Genomic DNA, 10240 nt, shown 5'->3' on the forward strand with positions numbered 1-10240 from the left:
TATTTCTGGAACACTATATAAACAGGTCTTTACATAAAACTTCAATGACTACATGTTCACTTAGCAGACTGTGAAACATTTTGAATGGAATAAATAACTTCATGAACTTCAGTGATTACATGATGTTGTCTGCGGTGGGGTCAGGGAAGAGTTTGGAAAGAGATCAGGCTAGTATTTACCTCTATAATCCGTAACCTAATGTCTGAGGTTAGTAACAATTTTCCAAACAGGAGAAGAAGATGCCCTATGTTGCCTATTGTGATTCTACTTGAAAACTTCAGCTTGATGGCTACCTCGTTTGCAAGCAGGAACATTGCTGGGGAGACAAGAAGTGCTCCAGTCACAAGCACTTATAAACCACTCAGGTCAGAATAGACTTGTGTAGGCAGTCTTGGGGGCATGTGTATGCACCTTGTTGGAAAAGGGGTTTTGGCAAGATGAGCAAGTGTTGGGCAACATGTTTATAGGATTTGCAACACAGCCTCCAGGAAAACACCGACAGCAATATTTACTCAACATTACTTTTCATTCTTTTAATGTTCTTTCTTCTAAGAAGTAAATACAAGGCGTTTGGCATTTGTTTTGTTTGGTTTTAAAGTAACAGCTACCTTGTTAAACCTCAATTTGGACAGTGCGTGCTCGTACCTCAGGTTATACTAGTTCAGCTTCGTCAACTTGTAAATGGGAATAATTCAGAGAAACTCCCTGAAGTTAAAGCTCAAAGTGAAACCAACTTCCCAAAATACCAGGAAATATCGTTCAGAAAAAACCAAACTGCAACATTTGGTAAAACTTATTTTTCCCATCTTCTTAAACCACATTTGTTTTATTAGTATTAAAAACTACAGTGGTGTGAGGTCTGCAGCTGATAGTGGTTTGGTTCCAACCAGAGTCAGGGGCAGCTGCAAAAATACAGAAACATCTCCTCTGCTGCCATGCGAAGATTTGAGCCTAACTCCTAACAAGCCAGCTTTATTCAGACTATCTCGGGTTTATCATGTAAGAATCAAAGTCACATGTCTCTGCAGGAGCCATGTTAGCTGAAAACTCTCCAGCGTAATAAGTAGAGAAATGTAACCACAAGAACCATGAGGCTTTCTACATTTGAAGGACAAATGAGGGAGGCATTCTCTTCTTACAGAGCAGTTTCTATCCCAGAAGCCTGCCCCATCCCATTCCTACAGCTCTTAATTGCCCCCTCACCTCCCTTCAAAGATTCTCCAACAAGAAATCGGTTAGGTAGTTGGTTCCAATAATACACGGCTCTCCTCCAAGAGAGTTACCGTCTGGTCTTTGGCCTGTAGTGCTAATTCATAATCCCTAGACTAGCTTTCAAATGCTTTTGAACCCATAAGCACAGCAAGAAGTCCACTTTCATCCAGAGCCAGTATACATAGAAAACTGTAGCAAGAGCTTCTTGAAAAATATATACCTTTACTACCTGTGATGCACTCTGATAGTTTCCATTTTATATTGTTTAATTTTATATGGTTTTTGCACACCACCAAATTGACTCCATTACATACAAGTGCATCATGACCCACAGTTTATAAAATACTGCCAAAGTTCATTACTTTTCATGTCCAGCTGTGCATCAAAATCACCTGGGGAGTGTTCTCCAAATAAGCCAAGGCTGGCGAGGGGAGAATGGGGCGTGACTGCAGACAGTTTTAAAAGGCAGACAGTTTCTCCCAATAATTCACTGTGTGACCTTAGATAGGTTACTTAACCTCTCAGAGTTTTAATTTCCTCACTTCCAAATGACGATAGAATCTTCCATACAGATTTGTTCTGGGTATGAAATGACATTTCTAGGACAATGCTTGGTTTTGGTATGGTAAGAACGTATTATTATTTTTAATAATGTTGTGACCATACTATTTTTATAGTTAAGTTGCATTACTGATATCTAATGGGGATTTTTCACAACATGTCCTAATCTGCCTTACACGCTGTGCCTTTCCTAGAGCCAAAAGTGGATTAGAACTCAGCCACCTCATTAATACCTTGCTTGGCTACTAAATTGGAGGTGCCTCAACAAGGTAATAATGAGGTGACCAAGTCCTAACCTGATCTTGGCCCCCACTAAATGTATTAATGAGGTGACCAGGTTTTAACCTGTTCTCGGCCTCATGGATATATTGGTTTTCAAAGCAAGTGAGAACCTGTTTTTAAAAGGCTATTAAAAACATCAAATCATGAGCCTAGGTGTTTTTTTTTTAAGAGAACATGAATAAGAGATACAAAGGAAAGAACTAGACAGAGTTCATTAGAAACTCCTAATATTAGTCTCTCATGTTGCCCTGTACCAATTTTCCTGAAGAACTAACATGGATTGCAATTCACGTTAGGTAAATATTTGGGCTTTTCCAGTGAATACTTTTCAATTTAACACAATATTCTATATCCATAGGTCCTAAATTGAATCCTGTAACAAAGATTTATCGAAAAGCCAACACTAACCACACTCAATTCAGAACTATGAGAACACTAAGAAAATGTGAAATGTAGCCCCTTCCCTCAAAGTGCTTGTAGTCCACTTGACAGAAGGAACTTACAAAGATGGGGATTAATAGAAACTTGGCTGCATAGTAAGACCACCAGATCGGGAGGCGATTGCCATTGAAAAGAGCGTGTTACTCACGTTCCCAAGCAGCGGGGAGGGCACACCCGTCAAGAAACCCCACACCAGGAAGCGTCTGTGAGGAGGCAGGGAGGTAGAGACACTGTGGGCGAGAGGCTTTATTGCAGTTCCTCCAGGAAGAAACAGGTGAGGCTGGGTAAGCAGGTTTAGGATTGACTAGTTTGAATAATTTTAGCATATTTAAGACATAGGCGCTCTCCGTAGCTGTCTGGTACCTGGCCCTGGGGTGTAGGTAGATAGATATATATCTATCTACCTAGCTGGGCATCTATCTACCTAGCTACTATCTATCTACCTACTACTTTCAGAGTGTGAAAGCCCAACAAAGGAAGTGATTGAAGGGGTGGGCTCTGAATTGGTTGGTTTGTTTTTGAAAAGCACTCTTGCAGGGCAATTGTTTACCATTTCTAGGAACTGGCTACACCTGGGGGAGGTGGTCTCTCCAGTGTCAACAAAGCCCCAGATTTCAAAGCACCAGAATACATAAAGCAAAAGACATGGTTAATACAGAAACAACCCAAAACTTGGAAAATGTTAACAACATAATTTACCACTAACGTGTGTATCAAATGCCAAAAGAATTGAGGAATTTAGAGAGTTGTCAACTTTGACTATACATTGGAATCACCCAGAGGATTATAAAAGTACTGCTTGAGTCCCTATCTTAGATTCTGACTTAGTTTAGGGTGCAGCTGGGCATCAGGAGCTTTAAGAGCTTTCCAGGTGACTCTAATCTATAACCTAAGGTGACAACCACTAATTTAGAGCAAGTGTGAACAGGACAGGTGGTGACAAGTGTATTTGGACCTTGAATGCTCCAAAGCTGGTCACTTTGGCCTCATCCTTTGCAGTAGAGAGGAGGGGAAAGAGAGAAGGAAAATAATGGATTGAACATGTATCAAGGAACCACTACATGGCAGGTCCATTTTAGGTACTTCGAATACATTATCTAACTTTCTCCCTAAAATCATAAAACAAAAATATAAAATTCTTTCATTTAACCAAAAGGAAACTGAAACTCAGAAAGGGTAAATGATTTGGGGTACCTGAGTGACTCAGTGGATTAAGCGTCCAACTCTTGATTTCGGCTCAGGTCATGACCTCATGAACCGTGAGATCAAGTCCCACATTGGGCTCTGCTCTAACAGCGTAGAGGATCCCTGCTTGGGATTTTCTTTCTCTTTCTCTGCCTCTCCCTCACTCTCTTTCCCTCAAAATAAATAAACATTTCAAAAAAAAGGGTAAATGATTTGCCTACAATCCACAGCTAATATGTTGATAAGTTCATATCTCTTCTCTTCCAAATTTGAATCTAGTTATTTTTTTAAAGATGAAATACTGCTTTCTCTCCAAGTAACCAATATTTCTCCTATTTGATAAACCAAACATTTTTCTTTGTATCCAATTTTAAATACTTCTTGTCTTGCCCAAACAACAATTTATTATTATTACAGAGAAATCTTTGAACCTTGACATAAATGATAATATTTCTTTGGTCTAGCATCTCAGTTTCCGTTAGGCTTTACCCCACTCTTATCCCATCTGGTTAGGGCTGGCCGGGGAGTGAAGGTAGGGGACATAGGATCGTGGTTTATCTAACCATGGCACTCTACTATTTGATCTATAACGATTAGGCTAAGGGATGGTCACATGACATAAGCTGAGTCAATCGGTGTGCTTGCACTGAGACTGCAAAGGTAGATGCTGGAGATAGTGTGTTTATTTCTTGAGGCTTGTAGGCTCTAAGCACAGAGGCCAGACCTTCCTTGAGATCCTAAGGCATGAAAGAATGAGGCCAACAGGAAGAGAGATGAAAAAACAAATAGATGTTTAGGAGATCCTAGAGATGGATAAGCTGCTATTATTGTTTGAGCTTCTGGATTTAATCAGGCTTAAATGCAAACATCTCCACCCATGGGCTTAACGACTGTATGAGCCAATAAATTTCCTTTTTACTTAAGATGTTTTGAATTGCTTTTCTGTTATGTGCAACTGTTACTTGCACAATGAGATGTTTCCAGAAAAAACACATTATTTGGGGGACAGGCCTATTCAATTTGATGAAGGTACTCAGTGAATGAAATCAAGAACAGTTTGAACAAGGGTGTGCTTTTCTTCTTATATGGACAACTATCGCCTTGCAGTTTGCAGGTTTTCCAGATCAAAGTGTAATAGAAGACCGTACTGCAAGTTCAAAGTCAGTGATACATTATTTTGGAATGGTCCTTTAGGAAAGAAGACTGAGATCACAATGACAAATCAGCCAGTCAGTTAAAATTAATTATTAATCATCTGCTGTGTGTCAGGAAATGTGAATTTTATGGGGAGGCTCCAAAGATAAAGAGGATGTTTCAAGAAGCTCACTGCTTGTGGGGGAAATATGGACCCAAAAAAACCACTACTAAAAGGTAGCACTGGTAAGTTGCCAAATCTACAGCATGAAAATATGTTAGGGCTATGTACGTTCAAAGGAATGAGCAAGAGCTGTGAGATGGAAGTGGTCAGGAGCACTTTTTCTTTTTTTTTTTTTTAAAAGACTGTGTAGGCTGACCTGTGCCTTGCAGAATGGGAGGATTTAGCAGAGAGATTATCTTTGCCTACAAAGAGAAAATTCCGTATAACATACTTGAGCTATATCTGAAGAATCTAATACTAGATTCTAGTAGTTTAAGAATCTAATACTAGACCAAAGGAAATAGAATCTAAGGTAGCATAAAAAACATCTCTACCTCTACCCCATACCATTATTTCCTGGTTTTTATTCTTTAAACTGGAAAAGAAAAACCCCAGCTTTATTAATGTTATATAATGATCAAGACAAGTCATAATCCTTGCCTGTTAGGGGTTTCAATCTATTTAGAAACTTCAGGAAAGTAGACAAATCATGTTTTGAGTAATACCTGTAGGAAAGGGCACCTAATTCAGATTAAAGGTCAAAGTAGAATGCTTAGAAAAAGCAGCATCTGAACTAAAACTTTAGGGGTGCTTCAGTGGCTCCATTGGTTAAGCATCTGACTCCTGATTTTGGCTCAGGTCATGATCTCATAGCTCATGAGATCCAGCCCCATGTCGGGCTCTGTGCTGGTAAGCGTGAAGCCTGCTTTGGCTTCTTTCTCCTCCTTCCCCTTCCTTCCCCCCCACCCCTTGCCCTCTCTCTCTCTCTCAAAAACAAATAAACTTAAAAAAAGTAATAAACTAAAATTTTACTGAAAGTCAAGAAGTTAGCAAAGATTCTAAAATGAGAAAAAAAGTGTGACATATGTATTATATATCAAAAGAAGTTCAAAGAGGTGATAGCAAGGTACCTGTAGGAGTAGAAGGAAGAGGTTTATACTCTGTGGATTAAAAAAAGGCAGAGAGCAGCTTTTTTCCAAGAACCTGGGCCTTTGGGGTCCCCTGACATACCTTCAGGGAATCTGTGAAGTCATATAATTTTTATAATAATGCTGGTATATTATTTGCCTACAAAAGCTCATTTTCTCATGAGTATACACTCATAGTGGAGATATCTACTGTACATTTGGCAGATCTGCATAAAAGAATGAACCACTATGTTCCAAATAACAAGTCATGATGTTATAAAAATCATGCATGGATAAAAACACATATATTCAAGGTGCAAGATAGGCCAATGTAACAGAGTGCAAAAAAAATCATGAACATAGTGTCAGATTCTATATGGTAACTAATCTTTAAGAAACTTCCAGTTTTTGAATAGTATGATAGGATAGTCATAATTATCTAAAATGGCTATCAAAATACTCCTTCCTTTTCCAACTCTGTATGTGTGAGACCAGATTTTCTTCATATACTTCAACCAAAATAACACATTACAACAGATTGAATGAAGAAGCAGATATGACAATCTAGCTAACTTTTGTTAAGCCAGACCTTGCAAAGATGTTCAAAGTATAAAACAATTCTACTCTTACAAGTAATTTTTGTGTGTGTATGGCACGGGGTGGGGGGAGGGATATAAGAAAATGTTTATTACTTTTCCTTAAATTGAACATTTCAATCTTTTTTTTAACTTCTACTATAGTAAATATAGATAGATATAACCCACTTAGCTCTTTAGGGTCCTCATAATTTTTAAAAGTATAAAGAGATTCTGAGACCAAAAGTTTGAGAATGGTGGCCACAGAGCATGTCATAGGGATTCTGTTTCATATCTCCCTGAGATCTCTTCTTTTCATGACCCTGTGTGATTGACGCACACTCAGTAAGCTCATCAATAAATGTTGAGTCAGTTCACTCCCACCCATTCACTGTTTCCAACTGCCCATTGTTGTAAGCCTGAATGAATAAATAGATGTAGCTTTCACATCACTACCAGCTTCTATTTGTCCTGAATCCTCATTTCCCATTGATAATGCGTCAGAAGTAATCGCTGCTATTATGACAATTTAGGAGAATCATGTAAGGATCAATAAACAATATCAAATTCACAAAAGCGTCTATATCTCCGCAGAGCACTCTGTCTTGCTAAAAACTGAAATTAACGGGGGAGACAGCACTGTTTCTCTGTGCTTTTGAGTGTTTTACATTATAAGAGGCAAGACCTTAAGAATTTAAAAACATTAGAATATTTAAAGGTAGCAAAAGTTATGACTTGTTCTCCAACTCTGAACCAAATACTTGTGGAAAAGATTATAATGAATAATCCCTTATCTTTGGGGTGGGGGTGGGGGTGGGGGGGGAATGCCTGATTTCTTTCTCTGCTTTGAAGCCTCTGATGATTTCTGGCTGTTTGCCCTACATTTTGATCTTTGGATAAGGATGCTGTCCTCGGGGCTCCTTCCCATCTGAGGTCCACCAGGAATGTCTGTCTGAAGGCTTTGGCTGGGATTTTATATTTAACACTTGGCTGGTAAATGATGCTGGGAAAAGTGTAAGCATCCACCCACACGCAGGCTCTGTGACCCTCTGCAGAAAGATGGTTTGGATGTGGAATAGAGTGGCGCAGGGGCAAGAAATGACATTTACAGCAAGGACTCAGAGCAGGCTCTGCCTCTCACCTCCCTCCTGGCCTGTGCTAGGAGGCCCCGGCTTCCGCTCAGTGGGCTGGTTCAAAGAAGGCATTAGACTGCCCTTTGGAAAGGGTACAGTCCTCTCCTTACAACTGAGTTGAGATGACCTCATTCTTTTCAGTTATAAATTTTGGCAATTCCCTGTTATCAGCCAAAGGACATCATTCTTTTTAAGTAACAATCTAGCTTCTGCCAAATTTTGATTAAACAGACAAATAGTACTTTTTAAGGCATGCTCATTTCAGAGTGCATTAAAATCAAGCTTAGTAGCAAAAAATGTTTGTTTGTTTGTCAAACCCCCCTTAAAGAGATGTATACGGTTATCTTCCAAAAATTCTCTTTTCCTGCTCCCTTTTATTGATAAACAATAGTATATTTGTATCAATGTTATATATTAATTTTGTATTTTTTCCAATCCTTTTTAAAATGTATTTTTAAAAATGCAATAAGGATTGTGAATCAATCCTTTAATAGCTGAAAAAAAATTATGCACAATTATATATGAAATACATGAGTGCCCTCTCTTGTCCACTTCAAAGTAAAACAGTTTAGCAGTCAAAGAATTTTCTCTCTGTAGTGGCAGGAAACAAAATCAGCCACCTGTAATATAAGCTAAGTTTTTGTCTTCCTTCTTTGAAAATCAGATATATAAATGCATGCTGTATTTCATTAAGAAGAAACTGATTGGAAGAAAATGAATTTTAAAGTAAACACAACAGTTTTTATAAGAAGCTAAACACAACAGTGGTACTAGTTTTAATTCTTATTTTTTAAGTCTTGGAGGGTATGTTGAATTCAGGTAAACCTGGCTTTGAAAATTAGTTTAATTTTCATTTTGGCTGACATGATTGCACCGAAAGCAAGTTAATTTCCCAGATGTTAAACCTATAAACAATCATATTCTGATTTTCACTATTTTTCTTTCACTTTTTTTTTTAACAACTGAAGGAAAAGCAACAAATAAGCCTGTTGTTAGGAGCCAGTAATTTTTTATGTTGCTGCTCAGTAATGAAGCTACACAAGAAGACATTCTATGGTGCTATAAATTTTATTTCATTTTTTATTATTTTTTAGAGAGAGAGAAAAAGAGCATGAGCAAGGGAGGGGCAGAGGTAGGAAGAGAGAGAGAGACAGAGAGAGAATCGTAAGCAGGCTCCATGCTCAGTACACGACCCTGCATGACCTGTGCCAAAATCAAGAGTCAGACGCTCAACTGACCGAGCCACCTAGGTGCCCCAATGTGCTATTAATGTTAAAGAATATTTACTTACTATTTCTATAGCTCTACTGTCTTCCCCAAAAAGTTAGTGAATTGGAGGGAGTGTATATAGACAGGTCTTTGTGCCTGGTATGGAAGGCCGACTTGGGGGTAGAGATTTCTGGATAAAAGATTTCCAATCAGAAGAAATTCAATGACCAGGACTAACATTCTACACTCAATGAGGGTGATGAGGAATGCTCTGCCATGGTCTCAGGAATCAAGCCATTGCAACTGCAGTTCCTGGAAATCTAAGAATCGAGACCCTCCCTTCTCAGCTCCCATCCACCCCCCACCCATGGTTTTACGCTCTGGTCAAGTGTGCTGGTGGCCAGATGAAGTATCAACGTGCTAGTTCCACTGCAAATGTTGTGAGGACTTCCAGCAGGTTATAGAAATGCTGCTGAGGATCAGATCTACCCACACTGCATTGAAGAAGAGACTCCCTCAGCAGCTGGCTGTAGTAGCTATTGGCAGAGTCCAGGATTACATGTTCCAAGGTGATCTGACATTCATTTCCTTCTAGAATATGCTGTTAGTGGTGACAGCTGAATAATTTCAACATTCTAACATTTGGAAAGAAGGCCTGCCAAGTATGGTAAGAACGAGATCACCAGTAGTAGAGGTGAGCCTGCTACTGTGCCTTTATCAGGTTAATCCATATAGGGACTGGGGTAATCTTCACCACTACTCTGTAAAGCAGAATCTATTATTATCACCATTTTACCCAGAGTGGCCAAGTAACTTCACCAGTGTACATGGCCAACTTTGCTGGATTGTACTAGGGTTTGATCTCAGCTGTCCAGCTCCAGGGTCTACGCCTACTTTATGCTAGCTCTTCTCACCACACTGAGATATTCTTTTGGGGGTGGTACAACCACAGCTGAGCATCATCTCTCTCTTCTGAGTTCTCATAACACCAACTTTTGTCTTCCTCTAATGCCAGACTTGCTGCTGGTGGTTTTATTGTTTCATCGATTTATGTTTTTTCCGTCCACTTAAATTGTAAGGTCATCAGGGCAGTATCCATATATTCTTCATTTTTGTAGGAAAGGGCACTTACAAATTGGGTGGTAATTCACAAAACAGCATTTTGAATAAAACTATTAGACTCATAAACTCTCATCAATGTATTCATTCATTCCACTAATACTTATTAAGATCCAATTGTATGGCAGACCAGTTTCTAAGGGGTTATGGTGTTAAATCAAACTGCAGATGAGGTTTTACGATATAACGAATGGATTAACTGTTCCAAGATTTTAGTCACAAGTCTTCCATTAATGCACCTTTTTATTAATGGTTAAT

Source organism: Prionailurus viverrinus, chromosome B4 (genome assembly GCF_022837055.1).
Source record: "Prionailurus viverrinus isolate Anna chromosome B4, UM_Priviv_1.0, whole genome shotgun sequence".
NCBI classification, from domain to species: Eukaryota; Metazoa; Chordata; class Mammalia; order Carnivora; family Felidae; genus Prionailurus; species Prionailurus viverrinus.